Source organism: Schistocerca serialis, chromosome 3, assembly GCF_023864345.2.
Source record: "Schistocerca serialis cubense isolate TAMUIC-IGC-003099 chromosome 3, iqSchSeri2.2, whole genome shotgun sequence".
NCBI lineage: Eukaryota > Metazoa > Arthropoda > Insecta > Orthoptera > Acrididae > Schistocerca > Schistocerca serialis.
The window spans coordinates 455,039,090-455,064,076 of NC_064640.1; positions in this window are offsets into that span (position 1 = coordinate 455,039,090).

Consider the following 24,987-nt stretch of genomic DNA (forward strand, 5'->3'; position numbering starts at 1 on the left):
CTCTCAACAACCACACATGAGGTCACAACGTCTCGTCACGATACTTGACAGCAGTAAAACTTAGTTGATTCACCCGTACAATTTCATGAAGAGATGTTAGAGTGGTCAGCATAATCCCTGCCCATACCATTAGAGATCCTCCACGATATCGGTCTGTTTTCACATTGTTTTTGTCCCAAAATCGTGTTCCACGTTCCCCCCAGATGCGAAGCCGTAGAGAATCACTCTCCAGACCGGATCAGAACTCATGTGTGAAAAGAACATTGGCCTACTGTGCAACCATTCAGGTGGCATTTTGGCTATTCCATTCTAGCCGTTCTCTTCTGTGAAGACGCGTCAGAGGTACACATACAGCAGGTCTCCGACAATAAGGGTCACTTTTCCGAAGCCTTCTGTGGACCGTTTGCCTCGATAAAAGACGTCCAGTGAATATTTGGAGGTCAGATGCTAGTTGCCGTGCGGTGCTAAGGCGGTACCGTCGTGCCCTTACAGCAAATAACGATGCAAATGGCTCTGAGCACTGTGGGACTTAACATCTATGGTCATCCGTCCCCTAGAACTTAGAACTACTTAAACCTAACTAACCTAAGGACATCACACAACACCCAGCCATCACGAGGCAGAGAAAATCCCTGACCCCGCGGGGAATCGAACCCGGGAATCCGGGAGTGGGAAGCGAGAACGCTACCGCACGACCACGAGCTGCGGGCACAGCAAATAACGGTCCTCTCTTTCTGATATACGTGTTCGACCCTACCCTGGTCTTCACGATACAGTTTCGGTCTCTCTAAACCGTCGCCACATCCGAGAAACAACAGAACGATTCACATACATCCATCAGGCCACATCAATTTGTCCTCCTTCCATTTCTCTTATGGGCCTCCTCTACAGAGTGTCTAGTTGGCGCCGTCTGGGTCATACTGCACAGTCTGTGAATATATGCATAGTGGTTGTCGAAGTGAGACTATCCGGAAAAATACTACCGTCTTTGATATGTGCCCTGACGTGATCGTTAACGTGGTTGTCCGTTGACTGGAATGCCATCTTCCATGCAGAACACGATCGTACTGACATATGTTGAGAGTTTGTATGATTGTATCGCAGGACGGGGAACTAGCAGTTTGATGCTTTAATTTTGGACATCAGTGTATTTCATATGCCTCTTTTCTTAACGTCAATGACACCGATAAATCTGGAGATTATCATTACGATTAAAACATGCCACTGAATAAAACAAATACTTGCGATCATAGACTGTAGTTTTAACATATCTGTCCAGCCGGTATGTCGGTTTTAGGTGGCTTTCCACATCCAGCCAGGTAAATACTGGGTTGGTACCCATGTCCCACATCAGATACACGCTACGCAAACATATTCTCACACTTGAACATGATATTTACTCTAGATGCATACAGATAGGGTACACAAATTCAGTTCGGGTGGGAGTGGTGGCGTCAGGAATGGTATCCGGCCGCCAACTCTCATAGAGGTCCAGCAACTATACTTTCCTGTACAAGACATCGACATCTTTGAACAATTTTCGTCTGAACTCACCTGATAAATCGTTTATATATGTTAGAAATATGCAGATGAATACAAGTAAAACAGAGATTCACCATGTCCTATGTGTATTCAGTATATTTACCAATGCATCACCTGACGCAGTCGCAAAGGCAAGAGCTTACAAGCATTAACGAACGTTCTTGTATTGCCAAGATCTAAACATAATAACCAAATTAACTGACTTATAAAACATCCTTCAGGCAGGGTGGGAGGTAGATTAGTATTGGCAAGTGAGGGTAAATAACTGACGAAAACAACGCAACACCAAAAAGTAATTAATGTAGAGCAATGAAATTTCGCGAATACATTTTTCTCGATAGCAGATTTAATTGATTAAGATTGTAAGATCACAGGTTAATGTAAGCGTGAGGTAAGCCATCGCAAATGTGAAATGCTAGTACATTAATAACCGATGTAACTACCAGAATGTTGAATGCAAGCACGCAAACGTGCATGCATGCATTGTCTTGTACAGGTGCCGGATGTTAGTTTGTGGGATGGAGTTCCATGTCTGCTGCACTTGGTCGGTCAATACAAGGTCGGATAATGCTGTTTGTGGATGATGCTGGAGATGTCTTCCGATCACGGCCCATATGTATTACTATGGAGGCAGATCTGGTGTTTGAGCAGGCCAGGGTAACATGTCGACACGCCGTGGAGCGTGTTGGCTTACAACAGCAGTACGCAGGCGAGCGTTATTCTGTTGGAAAACACCCCCTGGAATGCTGTTCATAAATGATAGCACAACAGATCGAATCATCAGACTCACTTATCAGTTTTCAGTTACAGAGTGTGGGATAACTATGAGAGTGCTCCTACTGTCATACGAAATCGCATCACAAACCACAACTCTAGATGTAATGTCGGTGTGTCTAGCACGTAAAGAGATTGCTTGCAGGCCCTAACCAACTCACAGCTATCGCTGACACCGAGACAGAACTAAGTTTCGTTGGAAAACAAATCAGATCTCCATCCTGCCCTTCAATAAGCTGTCGCTTAACACGACAGGAGTCGCAAATGGAGTTGGTTTTGGGTCAGTGGAATTCACGCTACAGCTCTCCTGTTTCGAAGCTCTCCTTGGAGTAACAGGTTTTTAACAATTAGTTGTGTCACTGTAGTAGCAACTGCAGCTCAAACTGCTGCTGTAGATGCATCACCATGCGACAGAGCCATAAGCCGAACACTATGGTCTTGCCTCTCGGCAGTGCCACGTGGCCGTCCGCAGCTCAGTCTTCTTGCGACTGTAGGTACCATCAGCCATTTACAGTGGCTACATTCCTGCCAAGTGCTTTTGCAGCATCGCAGACGGAACACGCAGGTTCTCCTAGCCATATTACACAACCTCGATAACAGCTTCTCTGTCGCCTTACAGTCGTTTTTGACTAACAACACACCACACCCAATCTCAAAGGTACTTAACGCTCACGACCGCTACAGCGAGTATTTAAAGCAAACCTGATTGACATCCCCATAGCGGCGCTACTAGTGCCACTCTTATGCGAGTAGAGCAAAATTTGAACAGAAATCCTCTTTCAGATGCAGTAACCTTCCTACCAACTTTCGTTCACGTTGCACAAGTCCTCCTTGGTTTTGCAATATTTTTCCGTAAGTGTATAAATCATTATTCTCACCGCCAAACATTTCAGCGCTACGTCGCCTCATCATTTGCGTAGAAAGAGGTTAGACACGTTGATTTTGATGTTTGTGCAAGACTGAACTTGAGGACGATTTCTGAATTTTCATTAAGTAGGATTTTCTAACCAGTCACGGCCATCTGCGTGACAAGGTAGATTCCGGCCGCCGTCGTAGAAACAGCCTGGACGAGATAACGTGACCGGCAGCGATCCGTTTGTCGGTATTGCGTAATTAGTAAAGGCGTCGCTGTTATGTCCCGGCTCTCAACAATCAGACCAATTACGAGAGTTCTTATGTAGCGACTGAGCGCGTGCGACGCGGCTGGTGGCGGCGAGCCGCCAACATTTGCATGCAAATTGAAGAGCGCTGTAGCGCGCAGCTTATTATCCCAGGCGGGCGCGCTCGCACACATTACGCATTCAAGCACCCATACCATACCGCTCTTATCACCGTAGACCGCCTATTTGATTATTCATTCCGCGCTTTGCTCTAGCCTGTATCTTTTGCTCTTCATTTACCGCGATACTGTCACCGACTCGTTTAATCTCCGCTTTCTTTCTCTTCACGTCCTTTTTCATTCCGCTGGCTCCATAGCTCACAGACAAGTGGGACCTGTTAAGAGTTGGCAGAACAGATATTCAATCTACACTGTTTCTGTTTTCTATAACTTTTGCTGGCCTACTTCATGATGCAGTGAATGCCATCGACTTTATCGATTATCGTTTTTGTTTTCACAGTTATTTCTACTTCTTACCAGTCAAGATTACCGAATCAGTTGTGCTGCTGATTGTTTTCGTTCAAATCTGCCGATAAGCATCTTCCACTAGGTTCCCTCTCCTCAACCATTCTTCAAAAATCACGCAGTCGACGTCTTCTTTCCCTGCTTCCTTCTGCTAGATAGTACCTTTCACTGTGATTACTTTTGCAGTGTTTCATTGCAAATACGTGTGTTTCCTATTTTTATAACATTGATCTTTGACATTTGTAGACACAATTTATCAAAACTGATACCTAGAATTTGTAGAATTTAAAACAGTCTTTGATCCTACATATTTCATTTTATTTTATAACAGATTTAGTTTCACACGATAGTTATTAGATACAGGGTTGGACAAAATATGGAAAAACGAGAAATGCATGCTTGGACATAAATGCGGATGCCAGAAAGCCTGTTGTATATGACCACTAACGGCACCTGTGCAATGTCGTCAATACGTTGCAAGTATTAGTCTTGGTCAGAACAGTGTTGTGTGTAGTGCTGAGTACATAATGTCGGAGCTAAGTGAATTCGAACGTGGACACATTGTTGGTGCTCCTGTGGTGGCTGCTTCCGTAACCTAGGGAGCCAAAGTGCTTGGTGCTTCAAGAGGCACCACACCTAACACCTATAACAAATGCAGGCAAAGCAGAAAAACATTCACTAAGACACAATGTCAACCAAAGATAGTCATTGAAGATGGCTGTGACGAACAGTAACAGGACTTACGGTGCGAAAGTCACTGTAGAACTGAATGTCGCACTCACGAATCCTGTCAGCACCAAAGGGAATTTCATAAGCAGAAAATTTCAGGGCGAACTGAAATTCCAAAACCACACATGTGATGCAAACACTCGTAGCAGAAAAACGTGGTGCCGAAGTAATGAAACCTGCCATATGGGGTAATGGAAGAAAATAATTTGATAGGATGATGCTTGTCGCATATTGATTCCAACTGTTGGCCTAGTTTAGATCCGAAAAGTGAAACATGGCGAGGGTTCGTTGATGTTTTGGGTACCCATATCGTGGAATTGAATATACCCGTGGTAACGGTGCGAGGCCACATTGCTACCAAGGATTATATGACAATTTTGGCTGATCAAGTGTGTCCCCTGATACAACGTTTGTTCCCCAGTGGCGTCGCTGTACTCTAAGATGACAACGCCTGTGTTCACATAGCTCGCATTATCCAGCGCTGGGTTTGTGAGCACTAGGATTAATTGCTGCATCTCCCCTCGTCACGCAGTCACCAGATCTCAGTGGCACTGAGCCTTTGTGATGTGCTTTGGAGAGAAGAGTGCGTCATAGCTGTATACCTCTTCCATTGTTGCATGAACTTGCTACTGTTTTGCAGGAAGAATGGTATAAGAGTCAACCGAAAGTCATGCAGGAACTGCATTTACCCATTCCGAGACGAGTGAAAGCTGTTTTGGAAGCAAATCGCTTTCCTACACAGCATTAGGCATGGTAATGTGTTGCGTTTCTTTGTTTCCATAGTTAATCCGTCCCCTGTAAGTCTTTCTTGGTAAAATAGAATGTTAAATATAAAAACGTATATCCTAGATAGATACTTTCAAAAGATACGCAACATAATAAAACTTCGGGGTTAACAGGCAAAAAACTCCGTAGTTCAGCGTCACAGTCGGCCTATAGAGTGAAACATGTTATAAAATAAATGAAATTTTTTTCTGATCAAGTATTCCGAACATGGTATAGCTGTGTCCGTTACTATATCACATTTCAGCATACAAAGAAATTCTCACTGAAAATAACGCCCAGTACAATGACAGAAACCCCACAAAATCAGGCTGATCATGTTCTCCCAGCTACGACGTCAAGATGAGTTTCGAAGCCACAGTTCTACCTAGAAGGTCACTCATTATTACCGTTGAGAGATCAAAAAGAAAGAGTATTGCAGTCTTAACTGTCCACAAATTAAATACACTACTGGCCATTAAAATTGCTACACCAAGAAGAAATGCAGATGATAAACGGGTATTCGTTGGACAAATATAGTATACTAGAACTACATGTGATTACATTTTCACGCAATGTGGGTGCATAGATCCTGAGAAATCAGTACCCAGGACAACCACCTCCGGCCCTAACAACGGCCTTGATACGCCTGGGCATTGCGTCAAACAGAGCTTGGATGGCGTGTACAGGTACAGCTGCCCATGCAGCTTCAACAAGATACCACAGTTCATCAAGAGTAGTGACTGGTGTTTTGTGACGAGCCAGTTGCTCGCCACCATTGACCAGACGTTTTCAATTGGTGAGACATATGAAGAATGTGCTGGTCAGGGCAGCAGTCGAACATTTTCTCTATCCACAAAGGCCCGTACGGGGCCTGCAACATGCGGTCGTGCATTATCCTGCTGAAATGTAGGGTTTCGCAGGGATCGAATGCAGGGTAGAGCCACGGGTCGTAACACATCTGAAATGTAGCGTCCACTGTTAAAAGTACCGTCAATGCGAACAAGAGGTGACAGAGATGTGTAACCAATGGCTCCCCATACTATCACTCCGGGTGATACGCCAGTATGGCGCTGACAAATACACGCTTCCAATGTACGTTCACCGCGATGTCGCCAAACACGGATGCCACCATCATAATGCTGTAAACAGAACCTGCATTCATCCGAAAAATGACGTTTTGCCATTCGAGCACCCAGGTTCGTCATTGAGTACACCATCGCAGGCGCTTCTGTCTGTGATGCAGTGTCAAGGGTAGCCGCAGCCATGGTCTCCGAGCTGATAGCCCATGCTGCTGCAAACGTCGTCGAACTGTTCGTGCAGATGGTTGTTGTCTGGCAAATGTCCCCATGCGTTGACTCAGGGATCGAGACGTGGCTGCACTATCCGTTACAGCCATGCGGATAAGATGCCTGTCATCTCGACTGCTAGTGATACGAGGCCGTTGGGATCCCGCACGGCGTTCCGTATTACTCTCCGGAACCTACCGATTCCATATTCTGCTAACAGTCATTGGATCTCGACCAACGCGAGCAGCAATGTCACGATACGATAAACCGCAATCGCGATAGGCTACAATCCGACCTTTATCAAAGTCGGAAACGTGATGGTACGCATTTCTCCTCCGTACACGAGGCATCACAACAACGTTTCACCAGGCAACGCCGGTCAACTGCTGTTTGTGTATGAGAAATCGGTTAGAAACTTTCCTCGTGTCAGCAGGTTGTAGGTGTCGCCACCGGTGCCACCCTTGTGTGAATGCTCTGAAAAGCTAATCAGTTGCATATCACAGCAGCTTCTTCCTGCCAGTTAAATTTCACGTCTGTAGCACGTCATATTCGTGGTGTAGCAATTTTAATGGCCAGTAGTGTACTTTCTTGCATTAATCACAGTATACTTCGCCTTTCCGGCAAATAGAATGCAGTTGTCTCCATCTCCGTCTCCTTCTCCACAAAGTGTGCGGTCATTCATCGTTTCAGCACTGGACATTTGTTGACTACCGCTCACGTGGAATCTACACTCAGGCCAGTGAACTTGTAAATGGTTAACACTCGGATACCAGTATGGATCTAGACCTAATTATCTACTCAGAACCTCACTTAAGTCCCATGTTTTCTGTTTCGAGACGTATTTGTGGATTTTTCAATGCCTTAGCTCTCTGCTAAACCTTCAAAACTGACTTCGGCGAAGATATTTGGGATCGCCTTCATATAAATGTGCATGATTTTAGCTTCAATTAAGCAACTAATACTAAAGTCCTACTGCCTATTCAGTTTGTGCAAGGGACATAATTTTTGTCTATTTACTTCTCAAATTTTGAGCATCTCAGAGAAATGTTTTACAAGCACCTTCTACAGAAAAACTGCTTTCAGATGTTGCTACCTCATCTTTTAAGCGATAAATAATTCGTCTTTGACGTAATCACAGACAAAATAGATGAAAGCAAGAAATTTATTAGATGGTGTAGGGTCTAGGTGGAATCTGAACGATTTTGTAATAAAGTATCTCTGTCTTAGTTGAAATTGATTTATCAAGGAGGTCAAATTTTTCTTCCTGCAACGTCCTCTCAAAATGCATCCACACTATACCCAAGAAAAACAAAGACCACTAAACGTTAAAACTACCTCTGACTTCCACGCAAACTGAAAGTACTGTTTGAACAATCGCCAGAAATTCAGAACAAATCAGTCTTCTGAGGGTTCAGGCTCTAGGAATGGACAGAGCTGTAAAACTACCGGAGGCTACCACAGTAAGCTACCAATAAGTAGCTTTGGTCAGTTAAGGTCGTATCCGCTTTACCTGAATATTGGGTGTGTTGGGTATCTATCAGGTTTTACCTCACAACGATCGCTTCCTTTATGTATGAGATCAGTGTCTTACTAGATTCCCATAAAAACCACCTACAAACTGAGTGTGGAAATACAAGTGGCCGGGCAGCCCTCACAACATTTTCGTTCTACATAGCTATCCTACTGTCTGTTAATTAAGAATGAACAGTATTTATAGCAAAACTGAAATTGGAAATGTTTGATTCAGGTTTTATTCGAAAATCGCTCATTTGTAACGTGAAACAGGGGAATGTTGTAGTATAAATAAAGAAAACGACACAGATTAATCATATAGGGTTATAAAATACAATTTTCCCAGCAAAAAGATAAGAAAACCCACAAAACAAAAATATATGAAACTTCACTTCAATACTTCATCAAATTTATATAAAGCACTTTCCTGTCATTCATAAGCGACTTTCGTATTTATCAGTAATAACAGGAACTCGTGACGTTGATCATGACGAAGAACAATCTGTTGAGTACGAAATAACAACAGTAATTACATATGCACTTTTAATTGTACCTGTATAATATACTTGTATCAAAAGTAATTGTTTTGCTTACACAAAAGCGCAGCAGTTACGCTATCGACTAATTTTTATCACTTTTAAAATGCAATTTATGTTCTGGAACGATATGAAATACACTATGGACACTGAATGTTGTGCCGTTCTAATTATAAGCAAAACAAAAAGACAAAACAAACAAAATACAAAGACAAGCCCTTCCCAATTTCTCTCTTACTCATTCACTAATGTTCCTTTCCCCGCCTATTCTACTAATACCACCGGTGATCCTACGGTCCACTACGTCATTATTTATGTAGTCTGCCAAAATTACTGAACCGTAGGTTTGGTAGAGCGCAACTCTAGTCTCCGCCAGGCGCCTCACACCAGGCGCTAACAGCGTCGGCCCTCAGATGTAGTATGCTGAGTCAACGGTTCAAATAGCTCTGAGCACTATGGGACTTAACTCCTGATGTCATCAGTCCCTCAGAACTTAGAACTACTTAAACCTAACTAACCTAAGGAGATCACACACATCCATGCCCGAGGCAGGATTCGAACCTGCGACCGTAGCGGTCGCGCGGTTCCAGACTGTAGCGCCTAGAACCGTTCGGCCACCCCGGCCGGCTATGCTGAGTCACCTCCTAAACGATTCTTATAGCAGCATCTACTTTATGCTTCCGCACAACACATTCGCATATGTCATTAATCAGCAAATATTTCCTTTGCGACCACAGAAAGCGTTGAAACTTGGAACTACTTATTGCATCCTCCAAACAGTTCGCAGGGTGATGTTAATACACCCAATGCATAATATAACACGTTGACTGCCGCACACATAGTGTTGGATGTTTCACCACCACTCCAGATCGGGCCACGGCGGCCTAGTGGTAATCAACGTGTTCAGCGAGCGCACGGCGACACCCAGCCAATTCCTGGCAGTTCTGGTCAGTTCATGCAGCTCCATTTCAATATTTCCGTTTCTTCAGTTGTACAGATTCCTACAAGTTATCTGCAGTACCCATCAGTTCTAGTCTGAGAACAGTTTACTCTGAGTATTGAACATAAATCAAAATGATAGTCATACTGCTTATTTACTGAAAGTGTGAACTTTAACTCTTTAAACTGCAGTCCATGATGCACTTCAGTCAGCTTTGTAATCATCTACTGAGTTAGGTTGGATTAGGCTCACAAAGGAAAAGCTTCACGTATATAATCTTAACACGGGTGTCCAGCGAACGAGTTTCTGATTTCATAATTAAATATCTAGTAAACTATTATCGATTGACGAATGCAACAAAAAAAAAGTTCAAATGTGTGTGAATTCCTATGGGACCAAAGTGCTGAGGTCATCGGTCCCTAGAATTACACACTACTTAAACTAACTTAAAATAACATACGCTAAGGACAATAACATCCCATGCCCGAGGGAGGACTCGAATCTCCGGCTGGAATGGCCGCCAGCTTTTTGACGTGACACCTCAAACCGCGCTGCCACTACACGTGACAATGCAACAAAAAATATATTTATTGTGAAAGCTGTAAGAATGCTACACAGAAGTTACACAAATGTATCGAAATAGTTCGAAAAGCTGCTAACACATGGCTTTATAGTAGATGCAGCACATGCATATCATTGTGCAATAATTAAACCCGTCTTCCGCAAGTAGTCTTTTAAATCACATGACAATCTTTCGAAACGCCTCCCATTCGCATTACGGAAACGGCACAAACGAACTACGACAGCTGCCATCACATCGTGGCGTGACTCAACGGAAATGAATTCGGATGCCACACAGACTGCCGATTCAATCTCGTCCAGCGAGGGGGAAGGTTTCCGGTAAACAGTGTCTCCCAATGAGCTCCACAAAAAGTAGTCACAAGGAGTCAGATCGGGTGAATACGGAGGTCACTTCATCCCTGCGCCAATAAACTTCCAATAATCCTCTACAGTGACTCTACTCCCGAAGTAAACTTACCGAAGAATACGTATTCACCAAGAAAGCGAAACAGCTGTTCAGTGCGATGTGGTGTGGTTCCATCCCCATGAACTACAACGTTAAGTTCGCTAACGATCGTTTTTCGCATGAAAAAAAGGGGCAATAATGTGTCTACTGCATACCAGACTCCTAACGGTAACTCTGGAAGAGTACAGTGGTTTCACTTCAAACAAATGGGGATTTTTGGAACCCGAAAATCGCCACTTTTGTTTACTGAAGACTCCCTTCATGTGGAAGAGTGCTTCGTCTGTGAACCAGATGCAGCCAACATCAAATCCTTCATAATCAATCACTACGAGAACCTGGTTTGCAAAGTCTTTCTTACAGTTCGTACAGGTAGGACCTGGTGGCGTTCGATGTTGGATGGCAATATGTGTAGGCTCCGTCTCGGTATTTTGCGCGTGCTGGAATGTTTCAAACCAATCTCTGCAGCAGTTCGTCTGACGGATATCCTTAGATTTTCTAAATAATTCCAGGAATCATGGCGGCATTTTCAGGACTAAGTACAGTTTGCCTGCGGCCAACATTTCCCGCTAGATCATCAGCGCTGCCTGTCCGATGGAATTTGGCGAAGAGCTTGCGAATGGTTTTCACATCGGATTGTTTATGTATATTAAATCATGTCTGAAAAGTGCATCTTGTTACTGTAGGACTTTCTTCTAACCTGTGACAGTCTAGGACAAGAAATACACGTTATTCAGTGAGGTACATATTTCAATCTCTTCCTTCGGTACGCTGACCTCCTTTGGCGTTTCAACGGTGAAACTGTTAGGTCTGAGCTGCGGCGCACTGTTTATAGGCACTACGTATTGCTATCATTGTGTCATCTGTCAGCAGCTTTACGAACTATTTCGAAAGTTCTGTATAAAGTTCCCATAGTTTTCACAGTAATCATACTCCTGAAAGACATCTTCACTCTGCAGCGGAGTGAGCGCTGATATGAAACTTCCTGGCAGATTAAAACTATGTGCCGGACCGAGACTCGAATTCGGGACCTTTGCCTTACGCCGGCAAGTGCACCTACCCTTGGTGAACGCAACAAATTGAAAACGATTTCGTTCAGAGACTTGTTCTGACTGTTTAAGACGTTGTAACATGGACTTGATAGTGTTTAGTCGTTTTGTCAGCTGGTAAATTCCAGGAAATATTGAAATTCTTACAGTGAGATATACCAGCAGACATGTTTAACGCCGTTTGAACACATAGATTTTGTGGAACTATGTTCGGATAATACATTTTGCGTCGAATATCAGGATCTACCATATCACGTGCAACAATGGCAAGTTCGCAACTAATTTATTGATGATCAGTAATAGAACCACTATCATCGACGTGCCTTCGGGAAGTCAGCGTTTGCCGGCCGTTGTGGCCGTGCCGTTCTAGGCGCTTCAATCTGGAACCGCGTGACCGCTACGGTCGCAGGTTCGAATCTTGCCTCGGGCATGGATGTGTGTAACGTCCTTTGGTTAGTTAGGTTTAAGTAGTTCTAAGTTCTAGGGCACTGATGACCACAGATGTTAAGTCCCATAGTGCTCAGAGCCATTTGAACCATTTTGAAGTCAGCATTTCTCGGCAGGCACCTTGACGAGTATTGTTTGTGATCCCTTCATCCTGAAGTTGTTAAAACCATATGCTTTTGCTTCGGAACCTGTCCTGTCTGATTTAATAACACGAAGATTTACGAGTTTCCACAATATGGAAATGAAGCTATAAAACTGAAAAAGTACAAACACTGCAGTACTAAGCGAATACGAAGTGGGTCTATTTAAATAGATTCTACCGTTACAACATATTTAATGGCAGTTGTAATAACTGTAACTCTGCGAAGTGTGATAGCAATATGAATAGAAATAGGAAGTGATCTGTCGCACTGTAGTCAAGAAAGCTGGTTCTCAAACTAACGTATTTAGTTTCTTGATAGGTATCACGCACTCTAATGAACGACGGAGGTTAAATACTTGTAATAAACTTCACACACGATGCAATAAGTATTCCCGTCCACACTGAATGTTAAGGCTAGCAGATGCGAGGTGAGAGAGCGAGAGCCGCATTACATGGGTCAACAACTGTTCGACACATGCGGGAAGTGACGCACTGTGACAGCCATCAGGTGAACTCATCCTTACAAAAATTTACTTCGTTACTTGCATCATCACAACTACGTGACACACTATGGTGCAGATATTGTCAAGAGTGGTGATATATGGTAATAATAAGAGTATTTGTGTGTGTGTGTATGTGTGTGTGTGTGTGTGTGTGTGTGTGTGTGAGAGAGAGAGAGAGAGAGAGAGAGACTGAAAACATTATTTGCCGTCAGAGGAGAGAAGTGTCGCCGCTGAAAAAGTACTAGTAATTCCATCAAAGAAATTTTGAAATTGCTCACTGATTCTTTGTGGTGGTGAAAAAATAACATTCCACTGTAACGCGTGAAGCCTTTATCCTCAACAAAGGGAAAAGTTCATTTCCCGTCGTCTTGTGATGCTGTTTTTTTATTGTCGATCCTCTCCTTTGATCTACACATGCCACTGTATATTTGATGTGGAACGAGCGAGAGATCGCATATTAGAGCAATTTCATGCACCTGTGGCAACACTGCTCCCACCAAAGCGGAAAATCGTCGTATTTTATTGTTTCTCTTCGCACGGCTTTGTAGTCCAGCGGCACGAATAACTTAAAAATATCTTTATGGATTCTAAAAGAAGGAAACTGAATTGCTGTAGTGCAATAAACACTTAAAAAACTTGACACAATCTAGTTCTGTGCAAGTATACGAAGTGCAGCTGAAACGAGAAACGATTTAATTGTGGACTGGTTAAAAGCGGAGGACGTTTCCGTGATTTGCAGAGCTACTCTATTTTTAAGACAAAATAAATGCACTATTGTACAAACAAAAATTGCGTCATCATTAAATACTAAAAGAGGAATCACAATTTTATGGATTATAAGCGATCTCCCATAAATATTTCAGAGCTTCTGTTCCAACAATCATACTATCGGTACAAATTCATAATTTCGTTCAGTTACCACCAGCTACTACATGAGTTTTTGTTCACCACAACACGATACCTGTAAGTAGACATGATTATGAGTTATAGTGGTAAGAGACCGTAATAGCGTTTGGGAGCACGAGGATTGAAATATCGTCCCCCCATTCAATTTAGGTTTACCATGGTTTCCTTAAATCGCTTCAGGCCAGTTTCCTGCCTGAACCCTTCCTAATCGGAGCGTATGCTTCGTCTATAATAACTTCGTTCTCAACGAAACGATAAAAAATTATCATAAAACTTCCTGGCATATTAAAACTGTGTGCCGGACCGAGACTCGAACTCGGGCCCTCGCCAAATACTTTGTCAAGATTTTATGGCAAGATAATTAAAAACACGTACCGCCTATGTCCCCCCATGAAAACTGGAATGTTCACTAGTTGGCGGTAGGGCCCAAATTCACTACCACTGGTTTACAGCATGGTAGACTTACATCCGACTGCTCCGTACTGGGGTTACAATCTGTTTCATTGGAGCATGGAGCTCGGGATAAATGCTATTGACATCCTCTGAGTTCAGTGTAATTAATTTAATCTTGTCTCCGCAGTCCCCACATGATCGATTCGAGGAAGGTTGCATTATATTCCTATATTACTCATTTAATACTATTTCGTGGAATCTAATCAAATTTTGTCTCTAACGTCTTGTCAGATTGTACCTTTAGTTTACAAACTAGTTTTATTTTTCCACAGAATGGATTTGAAATGCCTTGCACATTTTAAAGGCAGTAGAACTTCGCTGAAGTCGAGTTTTTTATGCTAAAACTCCTTAGCATTAACATCACAATTAAAGCTCCAATAAACAGCTAAAATGAAATTATACCTCCGTAAGTTGTTATTTTGATTACCGAATTAGATTACTGTCACGCACTGTTAGATCTTTATAGTGTCTGTAAGAGTACGGAAACAGCCCTGGAGAAAAAGTTCTATCAGTGTTTACCGTTGATAAAACAGCAGTTTATTTATTTTTTGTAATAACCTGTCCTCCTTCATAGCTTCCGAATATTTCCTAAAAGCCCTAACTTAATCGATGGCAGACATACGCAGTTTTTTTCTGATGTTCATCGCAAGTAGAACGTCTTCCATTGCGTACCATATCATATGTGGCCAATTTTGTCAACACAGTAACTCAGTTCTGTTACGTTCAGGAAGGTGCTTGGGAATTAGAGAGTGTTCATTTCAAGACACTGGGCAACCTCATTCTTCAGCTATTTGCGCAACAACGTATTTTACCGTAGTGTTAACGTTTTAACCCACATGGCTAGTCTCATTAAGACTGTTTTCTGTGTCCAATGTAACATTACCACAATCGTGAACGAAGAGTGAAGTCCGCTGCGAAAGTTATCTTCTCGCCAGTCACGATAAGTTAAAAAGAAGTCGAGGATTTCGAGTTGTCACGATCTTATTTATTCATATTTTTCGTATTTACTATACTATGCGCATACTTCTATATTCAGTGCGGTACATCACAGCTCCAACCAGTAATAAGTTCTCAATATATGCGTCTGTGGTTTCAAATGTAGCAGTATGTCCCGTTTCCCGCATCACTTCAGGATGAGGATTTATGAAACAGCTGATTAATGACCATTATTCAGCAGATTATTTTTGTTTTTGCGGTCTCAGACATTTAGGGAGGAGGGAGAAGCGCGTCACTATACATCATTCCCGTTGATAAATGAATCTGACTAGAGACCGACATAATTAATCAAGTAGGGTCTGTTTTTAATCTGGGAGATTTTTGTGAGGGGGAGGGTCTACGTACTATTTCTCGTGTATTCTCATTCTAGTGTTTCTTTCTATTACCTTTCATCACAGCATTTTCTGTTTCAGAAATAGGTTTTCCTCTAGTTATTATTTTCCCCGGTTTTTATATAGCTACAATAGGCCTTTCAAGCTGTTTCCAAGAGTGATAAGTAATAGATAATTAATTTCAAACGTATATTCATAGCCTTCCGCCATTTTGGTGCATCAAACGTATACCTAACACCCCCAAAATCCCAAAATTTTGATAAAGTTTGTATTTTCAATAAATTTTTCAACTAGTTCTTCATTTTCCTGCCACTTCTAGACATTTAACTGAAAAATGAAGAACTATCTCATACGAATCCCTGTTTATGTGTCGTTATTGTCCTCATCATTATCATCATTATGAGCTATTCGACATCCACTGCTTCTACAATTTTCAATTACAGTCTTCATCTACACACCCAGGTCGTTCATCTACGTACCTTCCATTAAGTCGTCATCTCGATCTTTTTTCAACTCTTGGAATCCAGCAGATGACTTTCTTGCTACATCTGTTATCCTGTCACCCGGCTGCAGTCCCGCCTACTTTCATACCGTTTGATTACAATCAAAATTACGTCTTCCTATCCAAACTGTTTCTTGATCAGTTTATTTGTTTTCCTGTAGTAATTTCCAACCTTGCATCTCTGTACTGCTCGCTGAAAAAAGTGGAATTTTTTGCGTTAACTATTTGTGCCGTAAGTCAAAAGTGGTCTCTGAATCACAAACACCTGAACCTAACTTTTTGAAATCCCACTTAGGATACCAAAATCATTCCAGGTTATTTTTACTCTTCTGTTTGTATCCTTTCCTCTCCGTCCGGTTATTGAACTGAACTGTCCTGAATGTAAAATCTCATCCACTATTTCTTTGACTTCACTAATAATCTGCACACTTTTACTTTCGATACGTTGGAAATAAATTTTATTGTATGAAGGCGTGGTTTCTGTTCTTTCGGACATCTCCAAAAGAATAGACACCACACAGAATCCACTGCTGTCATACAAATTACGTAAATTGAAGGTGGAGGGGGGAGAAAAGAAAGGAAATGGAAGGAACTACTGATGGCATATAACTGATTCGCCTCGACGGGCAATGAATCCATCACCTTGAGTGCGGATGCTGAATTACGTCCGCCCTGCTGTGGGAATCTCAAAGGAGAGAGCATGGAGGACATGGACACGGACTGCGGGTAGGCAGCGCTAGGTGGCAATGTGGGCCACCCGAGAGGCGTGCCGATGTCGTCAGTGCAAGTGCGGTAAACACCGTGTCCGGGTCGCATAGTGGTTAACGTAACTACATATAAGCAGAGGATTTCGGGTTCGAATCTTGGTCCAGCACACATTTTCACTCGTCGCCGCTGATACTGGATAAAGTCCCGATGCACCTGACATCAATAATTCCTTCCCTTCCTCTTCCTTATTCTCCCCTCCACGTTCAATTTACATAATAAATATTATTATTGCGACTGTACTTATAGTTATTAAAGCACCATTCTATATTTTGTAGTATATAAAAATAATAATATCCTTGTGGAAACAACAAATTTACAGAGAGAATCTTTCAATGTATTCGTAACAAAAACCAGGTGAACTTGTGAATCTTCAGGTTTTGGCGGTGCAAAGATTGTTCCATTAAGTTTCGGGTGTGCAGCCGCAAGAAATATTAGAAGAAGAAGGAGATATCTTGCGGCTGCACACCCGAAACTTAATGGAACAACCTGATGAAGTTGTTTTCTGCTTTTAATGCAAAATATCTACAGGTGTTGTGAGCCACTAGTCGGTCTGTTATCGTTGTGGTAGCGGTTCGACGTATCACCAGTACAGGTTTGACAAAATGCCGGTGCCTTCGTAGTTGGTGTAGCCGTGAAATCAGTGGAAAACGTTTTGGTTTTCTCTACAATTTCGCATCTAGAATCATGACAGAATTTTCCATTAACGGCAGTATTCATTTATTCAACGCGATAATGCAAGAAAAACTAAACACTGTGATTGACGCGAAGATCTCAAACATGATTGTTAGCTCCCTGAAGAAGGTCTCTGACAAGAAAATGACAAATTATGTCAGTACGCGTCTGCGTAAACCGTGCGTCGGAACACAACATTAATAATAGATCTACTAGTACCAGCGAACCTTTTGCAAACCGTGATAATGCAAATAACCGTCTTTAGTGGTGCAAGAAACCCAGGAGCTGGTATACCGGCTAATGAAATCTTATGATGTGTTCCAAGGAGCCATAATCTTACCTTCTTTTGTACACGTGACCTAGGAAGTTCGGTAACTGTCAGATATATTGTGGTTTTCGGTGGGTTTTGTTGTCGAAACAAAACGAAATATATAGCCCACGGATAAATTCCAGATGACTATTTTCATTTCGTGGCACAAATATTTTTCCCAGTAAGAAATGGCACCTTCCGGTATGATAATGCTTATTTGATGATCATGGTGTCCTCCTTGGTCCTTAAAGTTACTAAGTTTGAATGTTAGCGAGCAATTACGGACCGTACGGAAAACAATATTGTTTCGGTTACCCTACCCAAATATTTCTCATAGAATTGCGACGGTTTCTTTGCTAGGAATGAGTGATACGAATTCAACTGGCAAGCGTTATTCATTTTTAAGCATCGATGCACGGGAGGGTTTAGGCTGTTGTGGATGCCATTTTTCGTCAACCGTGTGAAAGAAGACCACTGCATTACATTGGTGACACTAACATTTAGTTACCAGCCACGACATGTAGTTTAGTAATATATATATGAAAAGATTTGTGTTAATTATTAGTGATTGATCAGGTTTACAGTGTGGGTGAGAGCACGCGTATGAAACGACTGCCAAGATTTCTTCTCATTAAACTTGGAAGGTGCAAAGACTGTTCACTTGTAGTCCATAAGCATTTAGGTTTGCTTCTGTTGCAAAAAGGAAGTTATTATCGGTAGAACCGTTATGTGACTATATTTTCGTCTCCTAGGAGTTTCTAACATATGTGTTTCATACGAAGACATAGATATAGAAACCAGAATTACGTGACGAGATTGCTTCCACGAAATCTATGGCAAACTTAACAGGCGAGATCTGGGCCCGCATAAATTTGTGTTTGAGCAGATTCTGGTAACCGGCCAAACAGTACTGTTTCCGAAAAATAATGCAGAGAAGTGAATAGAAAGGCTTCACGCAAAAAGCGCTCTTGCGTCAGCAGTGAGGTTCGAACTGATAAAATGGACCGCAGACCTGTATAATACTGCTCTGGTAATTGGGAGTAAACATTGTCCGCATGCACACTACTGTCAGTTTCATTTGCGGGCAGTTACGACACAGTGTTGTTAAGCCGTTATCAGAGCTTTCCATTGGCAAAAATTACAGCGGGACTGTCACACTGTAGTAAGCAGATTGCATTTGAATATGAAGACAACAGCAATACTACGCACATCCACCATATCAACGCTGAATTAGATTTTTGATTCATTTAGTTCTGGTTTCTCATTGGTTTAGAGTCAATAATATGAAAAACAGACCCCCGTAAATCTGCCTGCAGTCCTGCCACAGCATTACATTCACATCACCTTCAAAATTTTAATTTTAAAGCACAGTCCATCATAAAGCTCGAAGCGATAGGACCTTTAAGCCTATGTAATGTACGAGGGGCCTTCAAAACATAAATTGACGTTATTATGACAAACTAAGTAACTTTATTGAATGCTATGTTATACACCTAAGTGAGAGAGATACATGATTATTTTTCAGCACTGTCAAGTAGTCACTGCAAAAAACGGTCCGAACGATCTACCTAACATTCAATTCCTCGACGACAGAAATTCGGTCTTTGATCACGGAGCCATTTGAGAACCGCCGTGTGAACGTCTTCATCGCCGAAAATTCTGTGATTGCTGCAAATCAGTTCGCCGGCTCCGGGATATTGTCGTCCGCGGCCGATATCGATAGCCTTCCTTCCAGGTCAATATTACCCATGTCTGTGTAGCCTAGGTCAAATTATTGGTACCATTTCATTACGTACGGAAGCGACGTTCATTTGCATTGGGGACTGGTTTTAGCGTAGGACGACATGTGTATCTTAATTTTTGAATCTACCTCGTACCTTTTATCGGCTTCGGTGCAGCCGAATGACACTGGAGAAAGATAGATCGAACATGAGTCACAATGGTAGGCAACGATACACAATTAAAATTAATAAATACGTATTAATGACATTTTTTCGATATTGCATTCTCGAACTTTATCGACCTTAAGAAAAAATACATTCATTGAAATAGGTCTAACTTAGACAACTGTAGGGGAACGTATTGCTACAGCATATCAAAGGAAATTTTGTGCCCGTGGAGATAGAATAGATGTTCAAATTAATTATGGCGAAGTTTGAGTTCGAAGTCTTTGTTCCCTATACTTATGTGTACAAAATAACACAGTATATTGTCTGAATAGGTGATCATGTGAATATTCGTAAACCCAGAAGTAAGTTATCTGAATCGTATTCACACTATTCAATAACTAGGATTCAGATTTTAAAAATTAAAATAATTCTGTGGTTTTCCAGCCAGATTTGAACAGTGATAAAAATACAGGAAGACGCTGCCACAGTATAATAATCGTATTGGGAGTGAGAGAATTACATCCGTAAATGTCCGGTCCCACACGCAGATGGGTAAGTATAGTTTAATATTCCACGTGTCCTGCATTGCTGCTCATAGACCATAAGCAAGATTTTCATAGTAAGCACACTGGACTCGCATTCGGAAGGACGACGGTTCAGTCCCGCGTCCCGCCATCCTGATTTAGGTTTTCTGTGATTTCCCTAAACCCCTCCAGGCAAATGCCGGGATGGTTCCTTTGAAAGGCAAAATTGTCTTCCTTTCCTAATCCGATGAGACCGATGATCTCACTGTTTGGTCTCTTCCACCCAAACAACCCAACCACAAGATGTTCATATGGGATATCATCCCACCTTTTGTGGGCTGCATCGCAATTTCATCGCACAGTTGGCTCTAAGCACTGTGGGACTTAACATCTGATGTCATCAGTCCCGTCGACTTAGAACTACTTAAACCTAACTAATCTAAGGACAACACACACATCCATGCCCGAGACAGGATTCGAACCTGCGGCGGTAGCAGCAGCACGGTTCCGGACTGAATAGCCTAGAACCGCTCAGCCACAGCGGCCGGCTTCACCGCGCAGTTAGCAGCGATAATAAATAGGGGAAATGTCGATACCAGGGCATAAGGGCTTCGGGAATTCCGTTCTGTGTACTCAGTTGGACAGTAAATACGACTCGCAGACAGGGACGTGGACAATATACACAGATATCAGCATCTGAGAGAGGACGTGTAGCTGGACTCAAAGAAGCCCGTTGGAGTAATCGGCGAATCCCTCGACATTTGAATAGCAGCGATGCCACTATTCGACGATGTTGGCAGGGAATGAGTAAACCATGGCCGAACAACGCGTGAAGAAGGAAGTGGTCAACCTAGAGAGACGACAGAACAAGAGGACCGAGGAGTCGTCAGGGAGAATCTCAGCGCTGCGGATTCATGATTATTAACGATGCGAGTGCAACTGGTGCTACAGTGAGCACCAACAATAGGCGCGTTATGGGGCCCTTTAGGGACATGGCTGCCAAAAAGGGAAAGAAAACGAATGTGCACTCCGTGTGTATACCGGGTGGAATCATTCCAGATATGGAACGGGTTCTCCGGATGCTATGAAGAGCACAGGGTGCAGCCAACTGTAGGTGGTTGCTCACGTCGGTACCAATTATGTGTGTCACTTTGGATCAGAAGAGATTCTCTCTGGTTTCGAGCGGCTAACAGAAGTGGTAAAGGCTGCCAGGCTTGCTTGCAAGATGAAAGCATAGCAGGTCATTTGCAGCATCGGTGACAGGACCCATTGCGGACCTCTGGTACAGAGCCGAGTGCAGGGTCTGAATCAGAGACTCAGACGGTTGTCTAGCGGTGTGGGCTGCAGGTTCCTCGACTTGCGCCAAAGGGTGGCCGGGTTTCAGGTTCCGCTGAATACGTCGGGTGTCCACTATACGCAGGCGGCGGCTACACAGGTTTAGGGGGCTGTGTGGCGTGGACTGGGCGGTTTTTTAGGTAAGATGGTCTTGGGAAAACAGAAGAAGGACTTCAGTGACAAAGCGTGCAGACCCAAAACAGGAAAAATGTAGATACAGGAACCCTAGGTATAACAGATGTAAATTGTCGTAGCTGTGTTGGGAAAGTACCAGAACTCCAAGTTAGAAGTAGTTTATCTTGTCACGAAATTGAAGTAGATAGTTCCTGTGAGTAAGTATTGGCAGAGGTCATTGTTGGCAACCTGGATAAAATAACTGGATCCTTTTACCGATCTCCCAATTCAGGTAATACAGTTGCTGAAAGGTTCACAGAAAACTTGAGTTTGATTTCAAACATGTACCCGACTCATACTATTATAGTTGGCGTAAACACATGTTTAATTCAGGAGGTACGCATAAAACATCATCCAAAATTGTGTTAAACGCATTCTCTGAAAATAATTTCGAGCAGTTAGTTCATGAGCCCACGCGAATAGTAAACGGTTGGGAAAACACACTTGACCTCTTAGCAACAAATAATTCTGAGTTAATAACTAGCATCAAAACGGATACAGGGATTAGTGAACACAGGGTTGTCGTAGCGAGATTAAATCTTGTAACCCCCAAATCCTCCAATCATAAACGAAAAATATACCTATTCAAAAAAGAAGATAAAATTTACTTGATGCCTTAATGAGACACAATCTCCACTCCTTCCAAATTAATAATATAAGTGTAGACCAGATCTGGCTTGAATTCAGAGAAATAGTATCGGCAGCAATTGACAGATTTATACCAAATAAATTAACAAACGACGGAGCTGATCCTCCTTGGTACACAAAACTGGTTAGGACACCGTTGCAGAAGCAATGAAACAAGCATGCCAAATTTAAACAGACGCAAAATCCTCAAGATTGGCGATCTTTTACAGAATATCGAAATTTAGAGTGGACTTCATGCGACATACTTATAACAGTTTCCACAACGAAACGTTGTCTCGAAACCTGGCAGAAAATTCAAAGAGATTCTAGTCGTATGTGAAGTGTGTTAGCGGCAAGAAACAATCAATGCCTTCTCTGCGCGATTTTACTTACAATGTATAAGAAGAACTTATTTTTTTGTATTTTGTACTGAAGTCCGACAGAAATTCTGTTGATATCCTTATCGTGCATAATTTTATGTGGTGAAATGGGCGTTTAATGAAGTCAGTAAATTTCCGTCTGTAGTAGGGGAAAGTCAAATATGCGATACCTCAAGCAAAAAGATATGACAAAGAATTCGTCTCTAAACATATTTGTTCCCTGAATTACTTAAGGGTGAAGGAAACACGGGGAAATTAATCAACAAATGCAACGTATCCCAGGACAACTATTCATATATTTATTGCAGTTGTAAATTCTTGTTCCATAAATTATTATTCCATAGGTGTTTCTCGATTCTTCACGTCGTACGGTGATTTTCGTTCATGGAATACACCAGGATCAAAATCAAGACTCCCCCTTCATCTACTGTCCTATTAAGAGCTTACATTCTATGTAAGTCTTCATAATACAGGAGACGCTAGATGGTCAGCGGCTTGCCTTTGTAAATGGATGCACTGAGGTAGCCAGCTTAGCTTTCTTCGTAGAAGAGGTCGTATAACACGCTTTTGGACCAGGACATGCTCATGTACGATATGCAAGAAAGACAAGTCTACGGTAACTAATGTTTGTCGAAATTCTTTCTGTTCTCGGGCTAAGATTATGAATGACCGATCTCTTACTTTTTAATTCACACATGACAATATTTTATTCGCAGTTACCGACGAGGAAAATGTAGACTAAATTATATTCTAAGGAATTATGGTCATCGTATTTCTTGTGGACTTCGGGATAGGTTTCTGTTATACAGTGTATTGTCATTCGTTGAATAAGCGACTCAACTACTCACCGAAATGTATTAACAGTGGTATGGAAAGGAAATAGGTGGACGACGATGTTATATTGCGCAAAAATTTTGACTGAGCTCTAAAAGATCTAAATCTAAATAAAGCACCTGGATTAGATGATATTCCCTCAAAATTATTACTGTGAGGGGGAGAACCAATCGTGATAAAACTGTTCCACCTGCGATGCTAGTTTTGAGAGACACGGAAAATACCCCCGAGACTTCAACAAAAAAAAAAAAAAATAGTCCCAGTACGACAGTACGAAAGAAAACACGCACTGAGAAGTGTGAATATTACAGAACAGTTTGTTGAATAAGTTACTACTGCAAACTACTTAAACGAATAACTTACAGAAGTGCGGAACGACTAGTAAAAGCCGAGCTAGAAGAGAATCACTTGGGGTACCGGATATATTTAGTCATAGGCGAGGCTGTATTGGCCGTACGACTTACACTGGAAGATAAATTGAAGGAAACCAAACCTAAATTCATAGCATTGGTAGATTTACGGATGGAGCTTGACAGAGTTGACTCTAATACAATCTTTGGAATGGCGAAGTTATCAGGGATAAAATACGACTAGCGAGTGTTATCTATAACTCGAATGGAACCAGACTGCAGTTTAATAACTGAAGGGCATGAACAAGAAGCAGCACTTGAGAAGAGAGTGAAACACTGTTGTAAGTTATACCGCTGTTAAACAATTTGTGTATTGAACAAACAGTAAAGAAACTCAAAGGGAAGTTTGGAAAAGGGAACTTAAGTGCAGACACAACTTTAAAAATGCAATTTACCGATGGCACTGTCGGGGGCTAGCTGAATATTAATGCCTCCAAACTTTTTATGTGAAAATTCTTACAGATTTTTAAATAAAACAAACGTTCTTAGCAATCTGTACCTTTATCCTTCATGACTACACACTTACTTCTCTACATATTTATCCTGGCGACGAACACGATTTTCCCAACGAGAGTCCAGTTTGTTGACACCGTCACTATGGTTTTGTTGATGGAGCCACAATCTCACCGCTGTTTCCACCGCTTCATCACTATCAAAGTGAAGTCCACGAACGTGTTTTTTAAGTTTTGACAACAGATGAAAATCGAATGGGAACAGTATGGAGGATGAAGGATGACAGTGAACCCAGGAAGTCGGAGTTTTGCAAACGTGGCAGTGCTCTGGTGTGGTCTGGCAATGTCATACTGAAGCAGAGGGTACTCCACAAATGGACGAGCTCTTCGGATTCGTAACTTAATTACAACACGCTGTTTCTCAAGCACCAACATCGTTACGTTACACACATCAGTGTTAACGCTAGAATTCACCTCTAGCTACAGAGAGCTGCAGATATATAAATACGAAGAATGAAGCTGCAGAATGCTGATAATGGAAGTTTTATTT